Source organism: Anomaloglossus baeobatrachus, unplaced genomic scaffold (assembly GCF_048569485.1).
Source record: "Anomaloglossus baeobatrachus isolate aAnoBae1 unplaced genomic scaffold, aAnoBae1.hap1 Scaffold_2628, whole genome shotgun sequence".
Lineage (NCBI taxonomy): Eukaryota > Metazoa > Chordata > Amphibia > Anura > Aromobatidae > Anomaloglossus > Anomaloglossus baeobatrachus.
Window position 1 is genome coordinate 159,393 of NW_027442164.1, and position 24,858 is coordinate 184,250.

The 24,858-nt window shown below is 49.0% G+C and overlaps 13 non-coding genes and 2 pseudogenes across 13 annotated transcripts; all 15 read left to right on the plus strand.

Moving 5' to 3' along the window:
• The first annotated feature begins 1,664 nt into the window (after positions 1-1,664).
• On the plus strand, positions 1,665-1,860 carry LOC142264139 (U2 spliceosomal RNA). Its single transcript, XR_012730726.1, has one exon. It is a non-coding gene; the product is annotated as a U2 spliceosomal RNA (small nuclear RNA).
• Positions 1,861-2,977: 1,117 nt separating this feature from the next.
• On the plus strand, positions 2,978-3,168 carry LOC142264120 (U2 spliceosomal RNA). Its single transcript, XR_012730710.1, has one exon. It is a non-coding gene; the product is annotated as a U2 spliceosomal RNA (small nuclear RNA).
• Positions 3,169-4,285: 1,117 nt separating this feature from the next.
• LOC142264121 (U2 spliceosomal RNA) lies at positions 4,286-4,476 on the plus strand. The gene has a single exon (XR_012730711.1). It is a non-coding gene; the product is annotated as a U2 spliceosomal RNA (small nuclear RNA).
• Positions 4,477-5,593: 1,117 nt separating this feature from the next.
• Positions 5,594-5,784, plus strand: LOC142264122 (U2 spliceosomal RNA). Its single transcript, XR_012730712.1, has one exon. It is a non-coding gene; the product is annotated as a U2 spliceosomal RNA (small nuclear RNA).
• Positions 5,785-6,901: 1,117 nt separating this feature from the next.
• On the plus strand, positions 6,902-7,092 carry LOC142264124 (U2 spliceosomal RNA). The gene has a single exon (XR_012730713.1). It is a non-coding gene; the product is annotated as a U2 spliceosomal RNA (small nuclear RNA).
• Positions 7,093-8,209: 1,117 nt separating this feature from the next.
• LOC142264125 (U2 spliceosomal RNA) lies at positions 8,210-8,400 on the plus strand. Its single transcript, XR_012730714.1, has one exon. It is a non-coding gene; the product is annotated as a U2 spliceosomal RNA (small nuclear RNA).
• Positions 8,401-9,517: 1,117 nt separating this feature from the next.
• Positions 9,518-9,708, plus strand: LOC142264126 (U2 spliceosomal RNA). Its single transcript, XR_012730715.1, has one exon. It is a non-coding gene; the product is annotated as a U2 spliceosomal RNA (small nuclear RNA).
• Positions 9,709-10,825: 1,117 nt separating this feature from the next.
• Positions 10,826-11,016, plus strand: LOC142264127 (U2 spliceosomal RNA). Its single transcript, XR_012730716.1, has one exon. It is a non-coding gene; the product is annotated as a U2 spliceosomal RNA (small nuclear RNA).
• A 1,117-nt stretch (positions 11,017-12,133) lies between these two features.
• On the plus strand, positions 12,134-12,324 carry LOC142264129 (U2 spliceosomal RNA). The gene has a single exon (XR_012730718.1). It is a non-coding gene; the product is annotated as a U2 spliceosomal RNA (small nuclear RNA).
• Positions 12,325-13,441: 1,117 nt separating this feature from the next.
• On the plus strand, positions 13,442-13,531 carry LOC142264154 (U2 spliceosomal RNA; annotated as a pseudogene).
• A 5,439-nt stretch (positions 13,532-18,970) lies between these two features.
• Positions 18,971-19,175, plus strand: LOC142264138 (U2 spliceosomal RNA; annotated as a pseudogene).
• A 1,117-nt stretch (positions 19,176-20,292) lies between these two features.
• LOC142264130 (U2 spliceosomal RNA) lies at positions 20,293-20,483 on the plus strand. The gene has a single exon (XR_012730719.1). It is a non-coding gene; the product is annotated as a U2 spliceosomal RNA (small nuclear RNA).
• A 1,117-nt stretch (positions 20,484-21,600) lies between these two features.
• Positions 21,601-21,791, plus strand: LOC142264131 (U2 spliceosomal RNA). The gene has a single exon (XR_012730720.1). It is a non-coding gene; the product is annotated as a U2 spliceosomal RNA (small nuclear RNA).
• A 1,117-nt stretch (positions 21,792-22,908) lies between these two features.
• LOC142264132 (U2 spliceosomal RNA) lies at positions 22,909-23,099 on the plus strand. The gene has a single exon (XR_012730721.1). It is a non-coding gene; the product is annotated as a U2 spliceosomal RNA (small nuclear RNA).
• Positions 23,100-24,216: 1,117 nt separating this feature from the next.
• On the plus strand, positions 24,217-24,407 carry LOC142264133 (U2 spliceosomal RNA). The gene has a single exon (XR_012730722.1). It is a non-coding gene; the product is annotated as a U2 spliceosomal RNA (small nuclear RNA).
• The last annotated feature ends 451 nt before the right edge of the window (positions 24,408-24,858 follow it).

Sequence of the window (24,858 nt, forward strand, 5' to 3'; positions counted from 1 at the left end):
CACAGGTGTGAGAGGATCTACAATTGGCATCTGGTGTTATCTCTCTGCTTCCACTCCAAATAAAGTTACCTGTTGTTACCTGAACGTCAAATACTAAGAATGGGCGGCCTATGAAAGAATTAGTACTTTCATTAAGTATACTAAACCGGCTAATTGGGAATAGACAAACTGTAAAAAGCCCTCTGAGAAAGCCCCTCTCTAACCTTTGTTAGTAAGCTTTTCTGTAGCCTGCCTGTTGATGTATTTTCGGTTTGAACAGTGCACAACATGAAGAGACGGAACACTGGCGGCTTGTCACAATGCCCCCCGATGACATCACAATAGCGCTGCTGCCTAGAAAACAAGCTGCGCAGAAGAAGTTGTTCTTTGGGTGGGAGGGTGGGCTAGTGGAAGGAGGGGGCAATCTCTTTTTTTCCCGGGTGGTAGGGGGATGACAGGAGAAGGGAAGCGGGTGGTGAGAAAGGTACAGAGGGCAGGGTTTGGGGGCTGGGAAGGAAAGGGAAAAGATTAGGGTTTGGGGATGATGAAAGGGCTTTCTACGGGTAAGGATGGCAAAGGGTGGCAGTGACGGAAAGTCAGGCAACCTGTCCTGTCCGTCTTTTTGTATCGTGAATTGGAAAGACTGCAAGGGGGAGGGGAGTTGCTTGCGCCCTAAAGGAGGAGTTATTCAGATTCATTGCAGTGGGCGGCGGCTGCAAAACGCACCATTCTTCTTGTTTTTGCTCTGCAAAGCAGCCTTTTCAAGGGTTGGCTTGGGTGACAAAATGTCTTGTGTAGGCGTGGGTTTGTCTCCCTCTCGCTCTCTCTCCCTAAGATGTGTCCGGCATAGGCCAGGGTGCCACTCGAGGCCCAAACCAATTCTGGTTATCGCTTCTCGGCCTTTTGGCTAAGATCAAGTGTAGTGTTGTTCGAAGAGGTGGTTTAAGCTCCAGGCCACCTTAGTACAATGATACAATGCACACTGGAAGGTTGCGCTTGCTAGTACTCTGGGTGGATAGTATATTCATCTAGTGGAAAACATGGCCCTACCAGGATCAAGGCTATTAGACTGAGTAAGGATGGGGGGCTATGGTACAACGTGCCCCAGGACTGACGACCCTGGAGTGAGTCTGAGCTTGCTGGCTTGGGACCCCGGCAAGCCTTGGGCTCTGTAGCACACCGTACCTTGCCTTTTCATACTTTTTGAGCATATTACCCTATCCCGGCCTTCTGGCTAGGAAGGGAAATTTTTATAATCCCGGTCGGAGGTCTGGTCAGCTTTGGGCTGAGAAACTAACACCCGGTTGGAGGTCCGGGTCAGCTTCGGCTGAGAAACCAACACCCGGTTGGAGGTCTGGGTCAGCTTCGGCTGAGAAACCAACACCCGGTTGGAGGTCCGGTTAGCCTTGGGCTGAGAAACCAACACCGGTTGACGGTCCGGGCAGTTTCGGCTGCGAAACCAACAACTAGTAGCTCTCTACTCCACTTGGGTAAGATGCCTGGGTGGACGCTGGGAGCAACGACAAGGCTCAACCAGGCTTCGGCTTGGGGGAGCACCGAAGATCCCTGACCCTTGCTGTGGCCTTCTGGCTCGGAGGGACGGGGTTGATTTTTGGGGACCCTCTCCTCACGGTGGGGTCCACACGAATCCTAGCCTTTGCACTGTTTTTGGTGTGACTTCGGTCATACATTTTTTGTGGTGCTTTGGAAAGCTTCATTAAATCAAAATCTGTTCTTATCAGTTTAATATCTGATACGTCCCCTATCTGGGGACCATATATTAAATGGATTTTTAGAACAGGGAGATGGAAAAAGAGCTTGCTCTGTCCACTCCACGCATTGACCTGGTATTGCAGTACCTCCAGGAACGGTGCACCCCTTCTTAACCCAGTTTCCAAAAGCAGAACTCGATTCACCTGATTCATATTAGCCCGATTAGCGAATTGAAATGAATTTTTATCTAACACACTTTTTACTTGCTTTATTCATCCAAATAGCAAACTCATCACCACTCAACTTCACCAACTCTGCTATGTCCCGTGCAGTATCTTGTTGTCAGTCTAATCTAGATCATGTGTAATTGAATGGAATAGATCCCTTTTGGACAAAGTGGAGTCAGATGCTGCAGTGACCACAGGTGTGAGAGGATCTACAATTGGCATCTGGTGTTATCTCTCTGCTTCCACTCCAAATAAAGTTACCTGTTGTTACCTGAACGTCAAATACTAAGAATGGGCGGCCTATGAAAGAATTAGTACTTTCATTAAGTATACTAAACCGGCTAATTGGGAATAGACAAACTGTAAAAAGCCCTCTGAGAAAGCCCCTCTCTAACCTTTGTTAGTAAGCTTTTCTGTAGCCTGCCTGTTGATGTATTTTCGGTTTGAACAGTGCACAACATGAAGAGACGGAACACTGGCGGCTTGTCACAATGCCCCCCGATGACATCACAATAGCGCTGCTGCCTAGAAAACAAGCTGCGCAGAAGAAGTTGTTCTTTGGGTGGGAGGGTGGGCTAGTGGAAGGAGGGGGCAATCTCTTTTTTTCCCGGGTGGTAGGGGGATGACAGGAGAAGGGAAGCGGGTGGTGAGAAAGGTACAGAGGGCAGGGTTTGGGGGCTGGGAAGGAAAGGGAAAAGATTAGGGTTTGGGGATGATGAAAGGGCTTTCTACGGGTAAGGATGGCAAAGGGTGGCAGTGACGGAAAGTCAGGCAACCTGTCCTGTCCGTCTTTTTGTATCGTGAATTGGAAAGACTGCAAGGGGGAGGGGAGTTGCTTGCGCCCTAAAGGAGGAGTTATTCAGATTCATTGCAGTGGGCGGCGGCTGCAAAACGCACCATTCTTCTTGTTTTTGCTCTGCAAAGCAGCCTTTTCAAGGGTTGGCTTGGGTGACAAAATGTCTTGTGTAGGCGTGGGTTTGTCTCCCTCTCGCTCTCTCTCCCTAAGATGTGTCCGGCATAGGCCAGGGTGCCACTCGAGGCCCAAACCAATTCTGGTTATCGCTTCTCGGCCTTTTGGCTAAGATCAAGTGTAGTATCTGTTCTTATCAGTTTAATATCTGATACGTCCCCTATCTGGGGACCATATATTAAATGGATTTTTAGAACAGGGAGATGGAAAAAGAGCTTGCTCTGTCCACTCCACGCATTGACCTGGTATTGCAGTACCTCCAGGAACGGTGCACCCCTTCTTAACCCAGTTTCCAAAAGCAGAACTCGATTCACCTGATTCATATTAGCCCGATTAGCGAATTGAAATGAATTTTTATCTAACACACTTTTTACTTGCTTTATTCATCCAAATAGCAAACTCATCACCACTCAACTTCACCAACTCTGCTATGTCCCGTGCAGTATCTTGTTGTCAGTCTAATCTAGATCATGTGTAATTGAATGGAATAGATCCCTTTTGGACAAAGTGGAGTCAGATGCTGCAGTGACCACAGGTGTGAGAGGATCTACAATTGGCATCTGGTGTTATCTCTCTGCTTCCACTCCAAATAAAGTTACCTGTTGTTACCTGAACGTCAAATACTAAGAATGGGCGGCCTATGAAAGAATTAGTACTTTCATTAAGTATACTAAACCGGCTAATTGGGAATAGACAAACTGTAAAAAGCCCTCTGAGAAAGCCCCTCTCTAACCTTTGTTAGTAAGCTTTTCTGTAGCCTGCCTGTTGATGTATTTTCGGTTTGAACAGTGCACAACATGAAGAGACGGAACACTGGCGGCTTGTCACAATGCCCCCCGATGACATCACAATAGCGCTGCTGCCTAGAAAACAAGCTGCGCAGAAGAAGTTGTTCTTTGGGTGGGAGGGTGGGCTAGTGGAAGGAGGGGGCAATCTCTTTTTTTCCCGGGTGGTAGGGGGATGACAGGAGAAGGGAAGCGGGTGGTGAGAAAGGTACAGAGGGCAGGGTTTGGGGGCTGGGAAGGAAAGGGAAAAGATTAGGGTTTGGGGATGATGAAAGGGCTTTCTACGGGTAAGGATGGCAAAGGGTGGCAGTGACGGAAAGTCAGGCAACCTGTCCTGTCCGTCTTTTTGTATCGTGAATTGGAAAGACTGCAAGGGGGAGGGGAGTTGCTTGCGCCCTAAAGGAGGAGTTATTCAGATTCATTGCAGTGGGCGGCGGCTGCAAAACGCACCATTCTTCTTGTTTTTGCTCTGCAAAGCAGCCTTTTCAAGGGTTGGCTTGGGTGACAAAATGTCTTGTGTAGGCGTGGGTTTGTCTCCCTCTCGCTCTCTCTCCCTAAGATGTGTCCGGCATAGGCCAGGGTGCCACTCGAGGCCCAAACCAATTCTGGTTATCGCTTCTCGGCCTTTTGGCTAAGATCAAGTGTAGTATCTGTTCTTATCAGTTTAATATCTGATACGTCCCCTATCTGGGGACCATATATTAAATGGATTTTTAGAACAGGGAGATGGAAAAAGAGCTTGCTCTGTCCACTCCACGCATTGACCTGGTATTGCAGTACCTCCAGGAACGGTGCACCCCTTCTTAACCCAGTTTCCAAAAGCAGAACTCGATTCACCTGATTCATATTAGCCCGATTAGCGAATTGAAATGAATTTTTATCTAACACACTTTTTACTTGCTTTATTCATCCAAATAGCAAACTCATCACCACTCAACTTCACCAACTCTGCTATGTCCCGTGCAGTATCTTGTTGTCAGTCTAATCTAGATCATGTGTAATTGAATGGAATAGATCCCTTTTGGACAAAGTGGAGTCAGATGCTGCAGTGACCACAGGTGTGAGAGGATCTACAATTGGCATCTGGTGTTATCTCTCTGCTTCCACTCCAAATAAAGTTACCTGTTGTTACCTGAACGTCAAATACTAAGAATGGGCGGCCTATGAAAGAATTAGTACTTTCATTAAGTATACTAAACCGGCTAATTGGGAATAGACAAACTGTAAAAAGCCCTCTGAGAAAGCCCCTCTCTAACCTTTGTTAGTAAGCTTTTCTGTAGCCTGCCTGTTGATGTATTTTCGGTTTGAACAGTGCACAACATGAAGAGACGGAACACTGGCGGCTTGTCACAATGCCCCCCGATGACATCACAATAGCGCTGCTGCCTAGAAAACAAGCTGCGCAGAAGAAGTTGTTCTTTGGGTGGGAGGGTGGGCTAGTGGAAGGAGGGGGCAATCTCTTTTTTTCCCGGGTGGTAGGGGGATGACAGGAGAAGGGAAGCGGGTGGTGAGAAAGGTACAGAGGGCAGGGTTTGGGGGCTGGGAAGGAAAGGGAAAAGATTAGGGTTTGGGGATGATGAAAGGGCTTTCTACGGGTAAGGATGGCAAAGGGTGGCAGTGACGGAAAGTCAGGCAACCTGTCCTGTCCGTCTTTTTGTATCGTGAATTGGAAAGACTGCAAGGGGGAGGGGAGTTGCTTGCGCCCTAAAGGAGGAGTTATTCAGATTCATTGCAGTGGGCGGCGGCTGCAAAACGCACCATTCTTCTTGTTTTTGCTCTGCAAAGCAGCCTTTTCAAGGGTTGGCTTGGGTGACAAAATGTCTTGTGTAGGCGTGGGTTTGTCTCCCTCTCGCTCTCTCTCCCTAAGATGTGTCCGGCATAGGCCAGGGTGCCACTCGAGGCCCAAACCAATTCTGGTTATCGCTTCTCGGCCTTTTGGCTAAGATCAAGTGTAGTATCTGTTCTTATCAGTTTAATATCTGATACGTCCCCTATCTGGGGACCATATATTAAATGGATTTTTAGAACAGGGAGATGGAAAAAGAGCTTGCTCTGTCCACTCCACGCATTGACCTGGTATTGCAGTACCTCCAGGAACGGTGCACCCCTTCTTAACCCAGTTTCCAAAAGCAGAACTCGATTCACCTGATTCATATTAGCCCGATTAGCGAATTGAAATGAATTTTTATCTAACACACTTTTTACTTGCTTTATTCATCCAAATAGCAAACTCATCACCACTCAACTTCACCAACTCTGCTATGTCCCGTGCAGTATCTTGTTGTCAGTCTAATCTAGATCATGTGTAATTGAATGGAATAGATCCCTTTTGGACAAAGTGGAGTCAGATGCTGCAGTGACCACAGGTGTGAGAGGATCTACAATTGGCATCTGGTGTTATCTCTCTGCTTCCACTCCAAATAAAGTTACCTGTTGTTACCTGAACGTCAAATACTAAGAATGGGCGGCCTATGAAAGAATTAGTACTTTCATTAAGTATACTAAACCGGCTAATTGGGAATAGACAAACTGTAAAAAGCCCTCTGAGAAAGCCCCTCTCTAACCTTTGTTAGTAAGCTTTTCTGTAGCCTGCCTGTTGATGTATTTTCGGTTTGAACAGTGCACAACATGAAGAGACGGAACACTGGCGGCTTGTCACAATGCCCCCCGATGACATCACAATAGCGCTGCTGCCTAGAAAACAAGCTGCGCAGAAGAAGTTGTTCTTTGGGTGGGAGGGTGGGCTAGTGGAAGGAGGGGGCAATCTCTTTTTTTCCCGGGTGGTAGGGGGATGACAGGAGAAGGGAAGCGGGTGGTGAGAAAGGTACAGAGGGCAGGGTTTGGGGGCTGGGAAGGAAAGGGAAAAGATTAGGGTTTGGGGATGATGAAAGGGCTTTCTACGGGTAAGGATGGCAAAGGGTGGCAGTGACGGAAAGTCAGGCAACCTGTCCTGTCCGTCTTTTTGTATCGTGAATTGGAAAGACTGCAAGGGGGAGGGGAGTTGCTTGCGCCCTAAAGGAGGAGTTATTCAGATTCATTGCAGTGGGCGGCGGCTGCAAAACGCACCATTCTTCTTGTTTTTGCTCTGCAAAGCAGCCTTTTCAAGGGTTGGCTTGGGTGACAAAATGTCTTGTGTAGGCGTGGGTTTGTCTCCCTCTCGCTCTCTCTCCCTAAGATGTGTCCGGCATAGGCCAGGGTGCCACTCGAGGCCCAAACCAATTCTGGTTATCGCTTCTCGGCCTTTTGGCTAAGATCAAGTGTAGTATCTGTTCTTATCAGTTTAATATCTGATACGTCCCCTATCTGGGGACCATATATTAAATGGATTTTTAGAACAGGGAGATGGAAAAAGAGCTTGCTCTGTCCACTCCACGCATTGACCTGGTATTGCAGTACCTCCAGGAACGGTGCACCCCTTCTTAACCCAGTTTCCAAAAGCAGAACTCGATTCACCTGATTCATATTAGCCCGATTAGCGAATTGAAATGAATTTTTATCTAACACACTTTTTACTTGCTTTATTCATCCAAATAGCAAACTCATCACCACTCAACTTCACCAACTCTGCTATGTCCCGTGCAGTATCTTGTTGTCAGTCTAATCTAGATCATGTGTAATTGAATGGAATAGATCCCTTTTGGACAAAGTGGAGTCAGATGCTGCAGTGACCACAGGTGTGAGAGGATCTACAATTGGCATCTGGTGTTATCTCTCTGCTTCCACTCCAAATAAAGTTACCTGTTGTTACCTGAACGTCAAATACTAAGAATGGGCGGCCTATGAAAGAATTAGTACTTTCATTAAGTATACTAAACCGGCTAATTGGGAATAGACAAACTGTAAAAAGCCCTCTGAGAAAGCCCCTCTCTAACCTTTGTTAGTAAGCTTTTCTGTAGCCTGCCTGTTGATGTATTTTCGGTTTGAACAGTGCACAACATGAAGAGACGGAACACTGGCGGCTTGTCACAATGCCCCCCGATGACATCACAATAGCGCTGCTGCCTAGAAAACAAGCTGCGCAGAAGAAGTTGTTCTTTGGGTGGGAGGGTGGGCTAGTGGAAGGAGGGGGCAATCTCTTTTTTTCCCGGGTGGTAGGGGGATGACAGGAGAAGGGAAGCGGGTGGTGAGAAAGGTACAGAGGGCAGGGTTTGGGGGCTGGGAAGGAAAGGGAAAAGATTAGGGTTTGGGGATGATGAAAGGGCTTTCTACGGGTAAGGATGGCAAAGGGTGGCAGTGACGGAAAGTCAGGCAACCTGTCCTGTCCGTCTTTTTGTATCGTGAATTGGAAAGACTGCAAGGGGGAGGGGAGTTGCTTGCGCCCTAAAGGAGGAGTTATTCAGATTCATTGCAGTGGGCGGCGGCTGCAAAACGCACCATTCTTCTTGTTTTTGCTCTGCAAAGCAGCCTTTTCAAGGGTTGGCTTGGGTGACAAAATGTCTTGTGTAGGCGTGGGTTTGTCTCCCTCTCGCTCTCTCTCCCTAAGATGTGTCCGGCATAGGCCAGGGTGCCACTCGAGGCCCAAACCAATTCTGGTTATCGCTTCTCGGCCTTTTGGCTAAGATCAAGTGTAGTATCTGTTCTTATCAGTTTAATATCTGATACGTCCCCTATCTGGGGACCATATATTAAATGGATTTTTAGAACAGGGAGATGGAAAAAGAGCTTGCTCTGTCCACTCCACGCATTGACCTGGTATTGCAGTACCTCCAGGAACGGTGCACCCCTTCTTAACCCAGTTTCCAAAAGCAGAACTCGATTCACCTGATTCATATTAGCCCGATTAGCGAATTGAAATGAATTTTTATCTAACACACTTTTTACTTGCTTTATTCATCCAAATAGCAAACTCATCACCACTCAACTTCACCAACTCTGCTATGTCCCGTGCAGTATCTTGTTGTCAGTCTAATCTAGATCATGTGTAATTGAATGGAATAGATCCCTTTTGGACAAAGTGGAGTCAGATGCTGCAGTGACCACAGGTGTGAGAGGATCTACAATTGGCATCTGGTGTTATCTCTCTGCTTCCACTCCAAATAAAGTTACCTGTTGTTACCTGAACGTCAAATACTAAGAATGGGCGGCCTATGAAAGAATTAGTACTTTCATTAAGTATACTAAACCGGCTAATTGGGAATAGACAAACTGTAAAAAGCCCTCTGAGAAAGCCCCTCTCTAACCTTTGTTAGTAAGCTTTTCTGTAGCCTGCCTGTTGATGTATTTTCGGTTTGAACAGTGCACAACATGAAGAGACGGAACACTGGCGGCTTGTCACAATGCCCCCCGATGACATCACAATAGCGCTGCTGCCTAGAAAACAAGCTGCGCAGAAGAAGTTGTTCTTTGGGTGGGAGGGTGGGCTAGTGGAAGGAGGGGGCAATCTCTTTTTTTCCCGGGTGGTAGGGGGATGACAGGAGAAGGGAAGCGGGTGGTGAGAAAGGTACAGAGGGCAGGGTTTGGGGGCTGGGAAGGAAAGGGAAAAGATTAGGGTTTGGGGATGATGAAAGGGCTTTCTACGGGTAAGGATGGCAAAGGGTGGCAGTGACGGAAAGTCAGGCAACCTGTCCTGTCCGTCTTTTTGTATCGTGAATTGGAAAGACTGCAAGGGGGAGGGGAGTTGCTTGCGCCCTAAAGGAGGAGTTATTCAGATTCATTGCAGTGGGCGGCGGCTGCAAAACGCACCATTCTTCTTGTTTTTGCTCTGCAAAGCAGCCTTTTCAAGGGTTGGCTTGGGTGACAAAATGTCTTGTGTAGGCGTGGGTTTGTCTCCCTCTCGCTCTCTCTCCCTAAGATGTGTCCGGCATAGGCCAGGGTGCCACTCGAGGCCCAAACCAATTCTGGTTATCGCTTCTCGGCCTTTTGGCTAAGATCAAGTGTAGTATCTGTTCTTATCAGTTTAATATCTGATACGTCCCCTATCTGGGGACCATATATTAAATGGATTTTTAGAACAGGGAGATGGAAAAAGAGCTTGCTCTGTCCACTCCACGCATTGACCTGGTATTGCAGTACCTCCAGGAACGGTGCACCCCTTCTTAACCCAGTTTCCAAAAGCAGAACTCGATTCACCTGATTCATATTAGCCCGATTAGCGAATTGAAATGAATTTTTATCTAACACACTTTTTACTTGCTTTATTCATCCAAATAGCAAACTCATCACCACTCAACTTCACCAACTCTGCTATGTCCCGTGCAGTATCTTGTTGTCAGTCTAATCTAGATCATGTGTAATTGAATGGAATAGATCCCTTTTGGACAAAGTGGAGTCAGATGCTGCAGTGACCACAGGTGTGAGAGGATCTACAATTGGCATCTGGTGTTATCTCTCTGCTTCCACTCCAAATAAAGTTACCTGTTGTTACCTGAACGTCAAATACTAAGAATGGGCGGCCTATGAAAGAATTAGTACTTTCATTAAGTATACTAAACCGGCTAATTGGGAATAGACAAACTGTAAAAAGCCCTCTGAGAAAGCCCCTCTCTAACCTTTGTTAGTAAGCTTTTCTGTAGCCTGCCTGTTGATGTATTTTCGGTTTGAACAGTGCACAACATGAAGAGACGGAACACTGGCGGCTTGTCACAATGCCCCCCGATGACATCACAATAGCGCTGCTGCCTAGAAAACAAGCTGCGCAGAAGAAGTTGTTCTTTGGGTGGGAGGGTGGGCTAGTGGAAGGAGGGGGCAATCTCTTTTTTTCCCGGGTGGTAGGGGGATGACAGGAGAAGGGAAGCGGGTGGTGAGAAAGGTACAGAGGGCAGGGTTTGGGGGCTGGGAAGGAAAGGGAAAAGATTAGGGTTTGGGGATGATGAAAGGGCTTTCTACGGGTAAGGATGGCAAAGGGTGGCAGTGACGGAAAGTCAGGCAACCTGTCCTGTCCGTCTTTTTGTATCGTGAATTGGAAAGACTGCAAGGGGGAGGGGAGTTGCTTGCGCCCTAAAGGAGGAGTTATTCAGATTCATTGCAGTGGGCGGCGGCTGCAAAACGCACCATTCTTCTTGTTTTTGCTCTGCAAAGCAGCCTTTTCAAGGGTTGGCTTGGGTGACAAAATGTCTTGTGTAGGCGTGGGTTTGTCTCCCTCTCGCTCTCTCTCCCTAAGATGTGTCCGGCATAGGCCAGGGTGCCACTCGAGGCCCAAACCAATTCTGGTTATCGCTTCTCGGCCTTTTGGCTAAGATCAAGTGTAGTATCTGTTCTTATCAGTTTAATATCTGATACGTCCCCTATCTGGGGACCATATATTAAATGGATTTTTAGAACAGGGAGATGGAAAAAGAGCTTGCTCTGTCCACTCCACGCATTGACCTGGTATTGCAGTACCTCCAGGAACGGTGCACCCCTTCTTAACCCAGTTTCCAAAAGCAGAACTCGATTCACCTGATTCATATTAGCCCGATTAGCGAATTGAAATGAATTTTTATCTAACACACTTTTTACTTGCTTTATTCATCCAAATAGCAAACTCATCACCACTCAACTTCACCAACTCTGCTATGTCCCGTGCAGTATCTTGTTGTCAGTCTAATCTAGATCATGTGTAATTGAATGGAATAGATCCCTTTTGGACAACGTGGAGTCAGATGCTGCAGTGACCACAGGTGTGAGAGGATCTACAATTGGCATCTGGTGTTATCTCTCTGCTTCCACTCCAAATAAAGTTACCTGTTGTTACCTGAACGTCAAATACTAAGAATGGGCGGCCTATGAAAGAATTAGTACTTTCATTAAGTATACTAAACCGGCTAATTGGGAATAGACAAACTGTAAAAAGCCCTCTGAGAAAGCCCCTCTCTAACCTTTGTTAGTAAGCTTTTCTGTAGCCTGCCTGTTGATGTATTTTCGGTTTGAACAGTGCACAACATGAAGAGACGGAACACTGGCGGCTTGTCACAATGCCCCCCGATGACATCACAATAGCGCTGCTGCCTAGAAAACAAGCTGCGCAGAAGAAGTTGTTCTTTGGGTGGGAGGGTGGGCTAGTGGAAGGAGGGGGCAATCTCTTTTTTTCCCGGGTGGTAGGGGGATGACAGGAGAAGGGAAGCGGGTGGTGAGAAAGGTACAGAGGGCAGGGTTTGGGGGCTGGGAAGGAAAGGGAAAAGATTAGGGTTTGGGGATGATGAAAGGGCTTTCTACGGGTAAGGATGGCAAAGGGTGGCAGTGACGGAAAGTCAGGCAACCTGTCCTGTCCGTCTTTTTGTATCGTGAATTGGAAAGACTGCAAGGGGGAGGGGAGTTGCTTGCGCCCTAAAGGAGGAGTTATTCAGATTCATTGCAGTGGGCGGCGGCTGCAAAACGCACCATTCTTCTTGTTTTTGCTCTGCAAAGCAGCCTTTTCAAGGGTTGGCTTGGGTGACAAAATGTCTTGTGTAGGCGTGGGTTTGTCTCCCTCTCGCTCTCTCTCCCTAAGATGTGTCCGGCATAGGCCAGGGTGCCACTCGAGGCCCAAACCAATTCTGGTTATCGCTTCTCGGCCTTTTGGCTAAGATCAAGTGTAGTATCTGTTCTTATCAGTTTAATATCTGATACGTCCCCTATCTGGGGACCATATATTAAATGGATTTTTAGAACAGGGAGATGGAAAAAGAGCTTGCTCTGTCCACTCCACGCATTGACCTGGTATTGCAGTACCTCCAGGAACGGTGCACCCCTTCTTAACCCAGTTTCCAAAAGCAGAACTCGATTCACCTGATTCATATTAGCCCGATTAGCGAATTGAAATGAATTTTTATCTAACACACTTTTTACTTGCTTTATTCATCCAAATAGCAAACTCATCACCACTCAACTTCACCAACTCTGCTATGTCCCGTGCAGTATCTTGTTGTCAGTCTAATCTAGATCATGTGTAATTGAATGGAATAGATCCCTTTTGGACAACGTGGAGTCAGATGCTGCAGTGACCACAGGTGTGAGAGGATCTACAATTGGCATCTGGTGTTATCTCTCTGCTTCCACTCCAAATAAAGTTACCTGTTGTTACCTGAACGTCAAATACTAAGAATGGGCGGCCTATGAAAGAATTAGTACTTTCATTAAGTATACTAAACCGGCTAATTGGGAATAGACAAACTGTAAAAAGCCCTCTGAGAAAGCCCCTCTCTAACCTTTGTTAGTAAGCTTTTCTGTAGCCTGCCTGTTGATGTATTTTCGGTTTGAACAGTGCACAACATGAAGAGACGGAACACTGGCGGCTTGTCACAATGCCCCCCGATGACATCACAATAGCGCTGCTGCCTAGAAAACAAGCTGCGCAGAAGAAGTTGTTCTTTGGGTGGGAGGGTGGGCTAGTGGAAGGAGGGGGCAATCTCTTTTTTTCCCGGGTGGTAGGGGGATGACAGGAGAAGGGAAGCGGGTGGTGAGAAAGGTACAGAGGGCAGGGTTTGGGGGCTGGGAAGGAAAGGGAAAAGATTAGGGTTTGGGGATGATGAAAGGGCTTTCTACGGGTAAGGATGGCAAAGGGTGGCAGTGACGGAAAGTCAGGCAACCTGTCCTGTCCGTCTTTTTGTATCGTGAATTGGAAAGACTGCAAGGGGGAGGGGAGTTGCTTGCGCCCTAAAGGAGGAGTTATTCAGATTCATTGCAGTGGGCGGCGGCTGCAAAACGCACCATTCTTCTTGTTTTTGCTCTGCAAAGCAGCCTTTTCAAGGGTTGGCTTGGGTGACAAAATGTCTTGTGTAGGCGTGGGTTTGTCTCCCTCTCGCTCTCTCTCCCTAAGATGTGTCCGGCATAGGCCAGGGTGCCACTCGAGGCCCAAACCAATTCTGGTTATCGCTTCTCGGCCTTTTGGCTAAGATCAAGTGTAGTATCTGTTCTTATCAGAACAAACTGAGCTAGCTACACTTGACGAGATACGATCAGGGAGACGAGCTCCGAAGCCCAGCCGAGACCGGAAGAGGGAGATCGGACGGAAGAAGAGCTTGGCAGAAAGAAGCAAGAAGACGAAGGCTCGGAGAAGACTTGGGGAGACCAGAGGAACTTCGAGGAGGAACACAGCGGGAGAAGACACCCGGAGAAGAATCCAAGATCCAGCTCCGGGAACTCAAGCAGGAACCAGCCATGGCAAGCAAGCCAGAGAAGGCAGCCAAGAAGGCTCAGGACCCAGGGACCTCCAGGAAGGCTCATCCAGAGGCTTCTTCGGCCCAAGAGGCCCCTACCTCCGACGCCAGCCAGCCGGAGGGAGCCCGGACGCCGCCTGAAAAGGCTCCAACCCTGGAGCCTTGGATGCGGCAGACGGTCGCCCTGAAGCTAAAGGCGGTGGATGGTAGGTTGCCGGACATGTCCAGCGACGTGTTCTGCAAGAAGATGATTCTGGATCAGGGCTTCTCCAGGGCGGAAACCCTGAGTGTCCAGACCTTCATGACTGGCATTTTTCTGGTAACCTTTGCCACGGTGAATGCCTGCAGGAGATACTGGGAGGCGATGAACGCAGCAATGCCGGACTCCCCTTTTCATTCTTTTTTAGGATCCTGTCCTATACAGAGGGATGAGAAGAGGATCACGGTCTCCATGCGGAACCCGCACACCCCAGGAAGAGACATCTCCACGTTCCTGGGACGTCTCTGCACAGTGGTGAGGGAGCCATCCCACATCCTTAACGGCAACGGATTCTGGACGGGTAAGTGGTCAGTAACCGTTCGACTCTACAGGGAACCAGCATCCGAGGATGGTCTCCAGCACCTGCCCCCGACATTCTCTCTGGGAAACTCCTTTGGTCTCATCTACTACCCGGACATGCCACACAACTGCAGGAAATGTGGCGGGAAAGGGCATTCGATGAAGACCTGCAAGGAGGACGCCTGCAGGGTTTGCCGGGTGACGGGACACAGCTCCAAGGACTGCCCAAAGAAGAAGACTTGCAACCTATGTGGACAGGCGGACCACCTTTACAAGGACTGCCCACAGCGGGAGAAATCCTGGGCAAGGGTTGCCGCGGTGACCCAGTATCGGGTAGTCGCAGCTTCGTCGACCAAGGCAGCTACGACCAAGGCCACAGAGGCCAAGGACAAGGCGGCCAAGAACCCGGCGACCGTTGCTCCAGCCGATGCCCCAGCAGCCACGGAGTCCAGGAAAAAGGGTAAGAAAACTGTTGCCCCCTCCCTGGTCCCCCCCCCTGTCACCCCTGTCCAAACCCCTCCCCCCCCGGCCAACCCTACTGAGGATTCCACTACCTCCACCTCATTTCCCTACTCCTCAGTTGGTCTCCTCACCCCCCCCCCAAAGCCCACTCTCCCTCCCCAGACCATGAGAGCAGAGGACCTCAGCACTCTTGCACTTTTCACCAAGGAGGATTTTCCAGCTCTTGTCTCCTCAGGTACAGGCCAAAGGAAAAGGAAGGTGGAAGATAGTCCTGTCGCAGAACCTTCCAAGCTGTTCATTGTGGATCCCAATCCACCCCAGGAAGAGGAGGATGGCCTCCTCCCAGAACCGGACGTGTTGGAGCAGATGGTGGAGTCCCTTGTGGCCGAAGAAGAAATGGAGGAGTCGGAAGCCACTGAGGCACCATCCCTGCTCGATCAGCTAGAAGAAGAGGGTCTGCTGGAGATACCCTTACCAGCAGGTGCCAAAGAGGAAGAACCGCCCGACCGGAGTGGTAACTAAGGCACACCGCCTGCGCTAACTTTCTCTTTCCTCCAATGACTGCTAACATTAACATCTTTTCCATTAATGTTAGGAGCATCAGAGACAAGTTCCGACGTCAGACAATTTTTGCGTTCCTTAACACTCAGTCTAGTGATGTATTTTTCCTGCAGGAATGCTCCCTTCCCTCCTCTAGGTCCTTCAACCATCTGGCCAGGGAGTGGACCCATGGCCCATCCTACTGGTCCGGCGGAGGCGACTGTAGGTCCGCGGGGGTCGCCGTGCTGATCAGGGGAAGCGCCTTCACATTGGACTCTGTTCAGGAAATCGTCTGCGGCAGGTTACTGCTCGTGGATGGCACCTGGGCGGGAGAACCTGTCAGGTTCATCAATGTGTACGCTTCTCCTGTGAAGAGCGATCGACTGGAGCTCCTCCAAGCCCTGCGCCCTCAGCTCGCTACCGCCAGGACGGTAGTGATGGCCGGGGATTTCAACTGCCCGATTGAGGAGGATGGACGCAGTTCTGGAACGGCTGCCAAGTTGGACGTCACATCCAAACTGCTCATTGAGATGGTGACCGAAGCCTCTCTTGTGGACGTTGTTGGCTCCATCGGACACGGATCCGTGAACTATTCATGGTGCCGATCCGATGGCTCGCTGCGTTCCAGGATTGACTTTGTGTTTACCTCTCGGGCGGTTGGGCGGAGTGGGCACTCGATGGTCCCCTGCTTCTTCTCTGACCACAGAGCCATTCACTTTCAAGGTGTGCTGGGCCATGGCTTCCCCATTGGCCCGGGCTCCTGGAAGCTGAACTGCTCTCTGCTGGAAAAGGGTGAGATTCTGGAGGAGCTTAGAGCTGCCTACTCCACGTGGCGGGCCTACAAGGCGGGCTTCCAGTCTGTTTCTGACTGGTGGGAATACGTTAAACTCGAGTTCCGTTTCTTCTTTCAGGCAAAGAGTCAACAACAGGCGTGTCTGAAGAGGAGGGACTTCAGGAGACTCCAGCGTGAGCTGCGTTCCCTGCAGGACCTTCTTCGATGCGGCTGGGACGTGAGAGAGGAGCTGGAGGAGACTAAGAGGAGCCTGAAAAGGCACTTCGAGGAGGAGTCCGAGCGAATTGTCTTCCGTTCCAAAGTGGAGAACCTGGAGAAGGGTGAGAAATGTAACTCGTTCTTTTTCAGGAAACTCCACGCCGGTCACACGCCCATGAATGAACTACGAGACGAGAGTGGAAGCATGCGACGCGGGAAAGAGAACGTGATGAAGGTCGTCAGCGACTTCTACAGCGAACTCTACGCCCGCAAGACTACTGACCCCGAGGCCGCCGATAAGTTCCTGTCAGGTATCACTAACCATCTTGACCCTGCAGACGCGGCGGCCATGGATGTTCCTCTGACGGTGGACGAGCTGCTCTCGGCCGCCAAATCCTTTAGTTCTGGCAGGACACCGGGCAGTGACGGCCTCCCAGCAGAGCTCTATGTAGCGCTGGGAGACCTAATCTGTCCGGACCTGTTAGGGCTGTATGAGGAGATGGTGGTGGAGGGCAGAATGCCTCCATCTCTGAGGGAAGGAATGGTCACGATCCTGTACAAGCGTAAAGGAGAGAGGTGCGACCTGAAGAATTGGCGTCCCATCACCCTTCTGAACGTCGACTACAAGATCCTGGCCAAGACGATGGCAACGAGATTGAAGACTGTTATCGGACGGATCATCCACCCGGATCAGACCTGCGGCATCCCCGGACGTCGCATCGCAGACAGCCTGGCTCTCATGCGGGACACGGTCGAGTACATCAAAGCCCGCCGGGTGCACGCAGCCCTGATCTCGTTGGATCAGGAAAAGGCCTTCGACCGTGTTTCCCATGAGTTCCTGGGCAAAGCTCTGCACAGGTTAGGTTTGGGTAACATGTTTTGCTTGTATGTCCAACTAATGTATTTTGATATTCACAGCTCGGTGTTGGTAAACGGCTGGAAGACTGACCCCTTCCCGGTCCTCTCAGGGGTCAGACAAGGCTGTCCTCTGTCACCTCTTCTTTTTGTTTGTGTTATAGAACTCTTTGCAGAGGCTATCCGGCGGAATGGAGAGATCAGAGGGATCACCGCACCAGGACCAGAACGCTTCGAGGTCAAGTGCTCGCTCTACATGGACGACGTGACCGTCTTCTGCGCGGACCGGCGCTCAGTCGACACCCTCGTCCAGACCTGTGAGACCTTCGGACGGGCTTCGGGAGCCAAAGTCAACTGCGGGAAGTCGGAAGCCATGCTCTTCGGGGACTGGCAGCCGGCCTCTTCCGCCCCCTTCCCTTTCAGCATCCAGCCGGATTTCATCAAGGTTCTTGGAGTCTGGTTCGGGAAGGAAGGAGCAGCCCTCAAGTCCTGGGAGGAACGCTTGACCAAGATCACCCAACGGATCGGTCTGTGGAGCCTCAGACGCCTCACCTGTGAGGGCAAAGCACTGGTCCTGCGTAACGAGGTACTGCCCGTGCTGCAGTACACGGCCCAGGCCTGGCCCCCCCTTGCCACCGTGTGCAGGGCCATTACCAGGACGGTGTTTCGTTTTGTCTGGGGATCCAAGATGGACAGAGTAAAGCGGAGCATCATGTACAAGGATCCTCGCAAGGGTGGGAAGGGCGTACCCGATATCCCCACCCTCCTGCGATCCTCCTTCGTATGTGACTGCGTTCGCCGAACTCTGCGAGTCAAGAGAGGTTCCGCGGGTGGGTCCATGTCTCGCTTCTTCCTGCTCCCCCTTTGGAGACGGTTAGGCTGGGACAAGTGGGACAGCTCCTTCCCCTACAACTGGACGACGCCATGGTTCTACGGAGACGTGGTTCGGTTTGTGAGGGAACACCAACTGGAGGGACTCAAGCCTGATTTGTGGAAGCCAAAGACTATCCACAAACTCATCAGAGCCAAGGACGAAATGGAGAACATTCCAGGACTTCATCACGACACACTGGAGACTGTTTGGACAAACGTGTCATCGGCTGGATTGACCAACGGGCACAAGGACTTGTCATGGATGGCGATACAGGGCGGACTGCCCGTCCGGTCATTCATGCACGCCCGGAACCTGTGCAAAACCCGGTACTGCCCAAGGTGCCCCTTCGTGGAGGAAACATCGCTGCACGCCTTTTGGGACTGCCGTTTTGCACAGCGCCTGTTGGTTGCCCTGGAGGATGACCTGAGGAACTCCGTCCCCAGAGGGAGCCTATCATACCATTCCGTACTTTATGGACTCTTCCCTGGGACTCACACCGTTGGAGCCATCCAGGAGGCTTGGCGCCTTATGAACTGCTTTAAGGACGCTATTTGGGTCGCCAGGAACCGGCTCATCTTGAAGAGGGAGAGGATGTCTATCCAGGATTGCCGCAGGCTGATCCACAGCCTGCTCAGAGACTATTCCATCATGGACAGTCCGGACGACAGCGCCGAGGAGGAGGTTTAAACCTCTTCAATGCCCCCTCCCTCCTTTTCCCGTTATGTGCGTCTTTCAATAAAGCTTCGGGCCTGTGATTTCCCCACCCTATCCCCCTTTTCCCCTACCCCCACCCCCCAATCGCCGGTTCGTCGTTATTTATTGTCTAACTTTTTCTTTCAGCTTGAGTGTTATGGATAGCATAGGAGCGTGATGTATAGTTTAGTGCGTCGTACTCTATGGCTATGTAAGAATGATTGTATATTTCTGTGTGTACGGGGCTGCGGCACTGTACACGGTTTGTTACCTTTTTGTGAGTAGTGCATGATAATAAAGATGCTGTTAAATCAAAAAATCTGTTCTTATCAGTTTAATATCTGATACGTCCCCTATCTGGGGACCATATATTAAATGGATTTTTAGAACAGGGAGATGGAAAAAGAGCTTGCTCTGTCCACTCCACGCATTGACCTGGTATTGCAGTACCTCCAGGAACGGTGCACCCCTTCTTAACCCAGTTTCCAAAAGCAGAACTCGATTCACCTGATTCATATTAGCCCGATTAGCGAATTGAAATGAATTTTTATCTAACACACTTTTTACTTGCTTTATTCATCCAAATAGCAAACTCATCACCACTCAACTTCACCAACTCTGCTATGTCCCGTGCAGTATCTTGTTGTCAGTCTAATCTAGATCATGTGTAATTGAATGGAATAGATCCCTTTTGGACAAAGTGGAGTCAGATGCTGCAGTGACCACAGGTGTGAGAGGATCTACAATTGGCATCTGGTGTTATCTCTCTGCTTCCACTCCAAATAAAGTTACCTGTTGTTACCTGAACGTCAAATACTAAGAATGGGCGGCCTATGAAAGAATTAGTACTTTCATTAAGTATACTAAACCGGCTAATTGGGAATAGACAAACTGTAAAAAGCCCTCTGAGAAAGCCCCTCTCTAACCTTTGTTAGTAAGCTTTTCTGTAGCCTGCCTGTTGATGTATTTTCGGTTTGAACAGTGCACAACATGAAGAGACGGAACACTGGCGGCTTGTCACAATGCCCCCCGATGACATCACAATAGCGCTGCTGCCTAGAAAACAAGCTGCGCAGAAGAAGTTGTTCTTTGGGTGGGAGGGTGGGCTAGTGGAAGGAGGGGGCAATCTCTTTTTTTCCCGGGTGGTAGGGGGATGACAGGAGAAGGGAAGCGGGTGGTGAGAAAGGTACAGAGGGCAGGGTTTGGGGGCTGGGAAGGAAAGGGAAAAGATTAGGGTTTGGGGATGATGAAAGGGCTTTCTACGGGTAAGGATGGCAAAGGGTGGCAGTGACGGAAAGTCAGGCAACCTGTCCTGTCCGTCTTTTTGTATCGTGAATTGGAAAGACTGCAAGGGGGAGGGGAGTTGCTTGCGCCCTAAAGGAGGAGTTATTCAGATTCATTGCAGTGGGCGGCGGCTGCAAAACGCACCATTCTTCTTGTTTTTGCTCTGCAAAGCAGCCTTTTCAAGGGTTGGCTTGGGTGACAAAATGTCTTGTGTAGGCGTGGGTTTGTCTCCCTCTCGCTCTCTCTCCCTAAGATGTGTCCGGCATAGGCCAGGGTGCCACTCGAGGCCCAAACCAATTCTGGTTATCGCTTCTCGGCCTTTTGGCTAAGATCAAGTGTAGTATCTGTTCTTATCAGTTTAATATCTGATACGTCCCCTATCTGGGGACCATATATTAAATGGATTTTTAGAACAGGGAGATGGAAAAAGAGCTTGCTCTGTCCACTCCACGCATTGACCTGGTATTGCAGTACCTCCAGGAACGGTGCACCCCTTCTTAACCCAGTTTCCAAAAGCAGAACTCGATTCACCTGATTCATATTAGCCCGATTAGCGAATTGAAATGAATTTTTATCTAACACACTTTTTACTTGCTTTATTCATCCAAATAGCAAACTCATCACCACTCAACTTCACCAACTCTGCTATGTCCCGTGCAGTATCTTGTTGTCAGTCTAATCTAGATCATGTGTAATTGAATGGAATAGATCCCTTTTGGACAAAGTGGAGTCAGATGCTGCAGTGACCACAGGTGTGAGAGGATCTACAATTGGCATCTGGTGTTATCTCTCTGCTTCCACTCCAAATAAAGTTACCTGTTGTTACCTGAACGTCAAATACTAAGAATGGGCGGCCTATGAAAGAATTAGTACTTTCATTAAGTATACTAAACCGGCTAATTGGGAATAGACAAACTGTAAAAAGCCCTCTGAGAAAGCCCCTCTCTAACCTTTGTTAGTAAGCTTTTCTGTAGCCTGCCTGTTGATGTATTTTCGGTTTGAACAGTGCACAACATGAAGAGACGGAACACTGGCGGCTTGTCACAATGCCCCCCGATGACATCACAATAGCGCTGCTGCCTAGAAAACAAGCTGCGCAGAAGAAGTTGTTCTTTGGGTGGGAGGGTGGGCTAGTGGAAGGAGGGGGCAATCTCTTTTTTTCCCGGGTGGTAGGGGGATGACAGGAGAAGGGAAGCGGGTGGTGAGAAAGGTACAGAGGGCAGGGTTTGGGGGCTGGGAAGGAAAGGGAAAAGATTAGGGTTTGGGGATGATGAAAGGGCTTTCTACGGGTAAGGATGGCAAAGGGTGGCAGTGACGGAAAGTCAGGCAACCTGTCCTGTCCGTCTTTTTGTATCGTGAATTGGAAAGACTGCAAGGGGGAGGGGAGTTGCTTGCGCCCTAAAGGAGGAGTTATTCAGATTCATTGCAGTGGGCGGCGGCTGCAAAACGCACCATTCTTCTTGTTTTTGCTCTGCAAAGCAGCCTTTTCAAGGGTTGGCTTGGGTGACAAAATGTCTTGTGTAGGCGTGGGTTTGTCTCCCTCTCGCTCTCTCTCCCTAAGATGTGTCCGGCATAGGCCAGGGTGCCACTCGAGGCCCAAACCAATTCTGGTTATCGCTTCTCGGCCTTTTGGCTAAGATCAAGTGTAGTATCTGTTCTTATCAGTTTAATATCTGATACGTCCCCTATCTGGGGACCATATATTAAATGGATTTTTAGAACAGGGAGATGGAAAAAGAGCTTGCTCTGTCCACTCCACGCATTGACCTGGTATTGCAGTACCTCCAGGAACGGTGCACCCCTTCTTAACCCAGTTTCCAAAAGCAGAACTCGATTCACCTGATTCATATTAGCCCGATTAGCGAATTGAAATGAATTTTTATCTAACACACTTTTTACTTGCTTTATTCATCCAAATAGCAAACTCATCACCACTCAACTTCACCAACTCTGCTATGTCCCGTGCAGTATCTTGTTGTCAGTCTAATCTAGATCATGTGTAATTGAATGGAATAGATCCCTTTTGGACAAAGTGGAGTCAGATGCTGCAGTGACCACAGGTGTGAGAGGATCTACAATTGGCATCTGGTGTTATCTCTCTGCTTCCACTCCAAATAAAGTTACCTGTTGTTACCTGAACGTCAAATACTAAGAATGGGCGGCCTATGAAAGAATTAGTACTTTCATTAAGTATACTAAACCGGCTAATTGGGAATAGACAAACTGTAAAAAGCCCTCTGAGAAAGCCCCTCTCTAACCTTTGTTAGTAAGCTTTTCTGTAGCCTGCCTGTTGATGTATTTTCGGTTTGAACAGTGCACAACATGAAGAGACGGAACACTGGCGGCTTGTCACAATGCCCCCCGATGACATCACAATAGCGCTGCTGCCTAGAAAACAAGCTGCGCAGAAGAAGTTGTTCTTTGGGTGGGAGGGTGGGCTAGTGGAAGGAGGGGGCAATCTCTTTTTTTCCCGGGTGGTAGGGGGATGACAGGAGAAGGGAAGCGGGTGGTGAGAAAGGTACAGAGGGCAGGGTTTGGGGGCTGGGAAGGAAAGGGAAAAGATTAGGGTTTGGGGATGATGAAAGGGCTTTCTACGGGTAAGGATGGCAAAGGGTGGCAGTGACGGAAAGTCAGGCAACCTGTCCTGTCCGTCTTTTTGTATCGTGAATTGGAAAGACTGCAAGGGGGAGGGGAGTTGCTTGCGCCCTAAAGGAGGAGTTATTCAGATTCATTGCAGTGGGCGGCGGCTGCAAAACGCACCATTCTTCTTGTTTTTGCTCTGCAAAGCAGCCTTTTCAAGGGTTGGCTTGGGTGACAAAATGTCTTGTGTAGGCGTGGGTTTGTCTCCCTCTCGCTCTCTCTCCCTAAGATGTGTCCGGCATAGGCCAGGGTGCCACTCGAGGCCCAAACCAATTCTGGTTATCGCTTCTCGGCCTTTTGGCTAAGATCAAGTGTAGTATCTGTTCTTATCAGTTTAATATCTGATACGTCCCCTATCTGGGGACCATATATTAAATGGATTTTTAGAACAGGGAGATGGAAAAAGAGCTTGCTCTGTCCACTCCACGCATTGACCTGGTATTGCAGTACCTCCAGGAACGGTGCACCCCTTCTTAACCCAGTTTCCAAAAGCAGAACTCGATTCACCTGATTCATATTAGCCCGATTAGCGAATTGAAATGAATTTTTATCTAACACACTTTTTACTTGCTTTATTCATCCAAATAGCAAACTCATCACCACTCAACTTCACCAACTCTGCTATGTCCCGTGCAGTATCTTGTTGTCAGTCTAATCTAGATCATGTGTAATTGAATGGAATAGATCCCTTTTGGACAAAGTGGAGTCAGATGCTGCAGTGACCACAGGTGTGAGAGGATCTACAATTGGCATCTGGTGTTATCTCTCTGCTTCCACTCCAAATAAAGTTACCTGTTGTTACCTGAACGTCAAATACTAAGAATGGGCGGCCTATGAAAGAATTAGTACTTTCATTAAGTATACTAAACCGGCTAATTGGGAATAGACAAACTGTAAAAAGCCCTCTGAGAAAGCCCCTCTCTAACCTTTGTTAGTAAGCTTTTCTGTAGCCTGCCTGTTGATGTATTTTCGGTTTGAACAGTGCACAACATGAAGAGACGGAACACTGGCGGCTTGTCACAATGCCCCCCGATGACATCACAATAGCGCTGCTGCCTAGAAAACAAGCTGCGCAGAAGAAGTTGTTCTTTGGGTGGGAGGGTGGGCTAGTGGAAGGAGGGGGCAATCTCTTTTTTTCCCGGGTGGTAGGGGGATGACAGGAGAAGGGAAGCGGGTGGTGAGAAAGGTACAGAGGGCAGGGTTTGGGGGCTGGGAAGGAAAGGGAAAAGATTAGGGTTTGGGGATGATGAAAGGGCTTTCTACGGGTAAGGATGGCAAAGGGTGGCAGTGACGGAAAGTCAGGCAACCTGTCCTGTCCGTCTTTTTGTATCGTGAATTGGAAAGACTGCAAGGGGGAGGGGAGTTGCTTGCGCCCTAAAGGAGGAGTTATTCAGATTCATTGCAGTGGGCGGCGGCTGCAAAACGCACCATTCTTCTTGTTTTTGCTCTGCAAAGCAGCCTTTTCAAGGGTTGGCTTGGGTGACAAAATGTCTTGTGTAGGCGTGGGTTTGTCTCCCTCTCGCTCTCTCTCCCTAAGATGTGTCCGGCATAGGCCAGGGTGCCACTCGAGGCCCAAACCAATTCTGGTTATCGCTTCTCGGCCTTTTGGCTAAGATCAAGTGTAGTATCTGTTCTTATCAGTTTAATATCTGATACGTCCCCTATCTGGGGACCATATATTAAATGGATTTTTAGAACAGGGAGATGGAAAAAGAGCTTGCTCTGTCCACTCCACGCATTGACCTGGTATTGCAGTACCTCCAGGAACGGTGCACCCCTTCTTAACCCAGTTTCCAAAAGCAGAACTCGATTCACCTGATTCATATTAGCCCGATTAGCGAATTGAAATGAATTTTTATCTAACACACTTTTTACTTGCTTTATTCATCCAAATAGCAAACTCATCACCACTCAACTTCACCAACTCTGCTATGTCCCGTGCAGTATCTTGTTGTCAGTCTAATCTAGATCATGTGTAATTGAATGGAATAGATCCCTTTTGGACAAAGTGGAGTCAGATGCTGCAGTGACCACAGGTGTGAGAGGATCTACAATTGGCATCTGGTGTTATCTCTCTGCTTCCACTCCAAATAAAGTTACCTGTTGTTACCTGAACGTCAAATACTAAGAATGGGCGGCCTATGAAAGAATTAGTACTTTCATTAAGTATACTAAACCGGCTAATTGGGAATAGACAAACTGTAAAAAGCCCTCTGAGAAAGCCCCTCTCT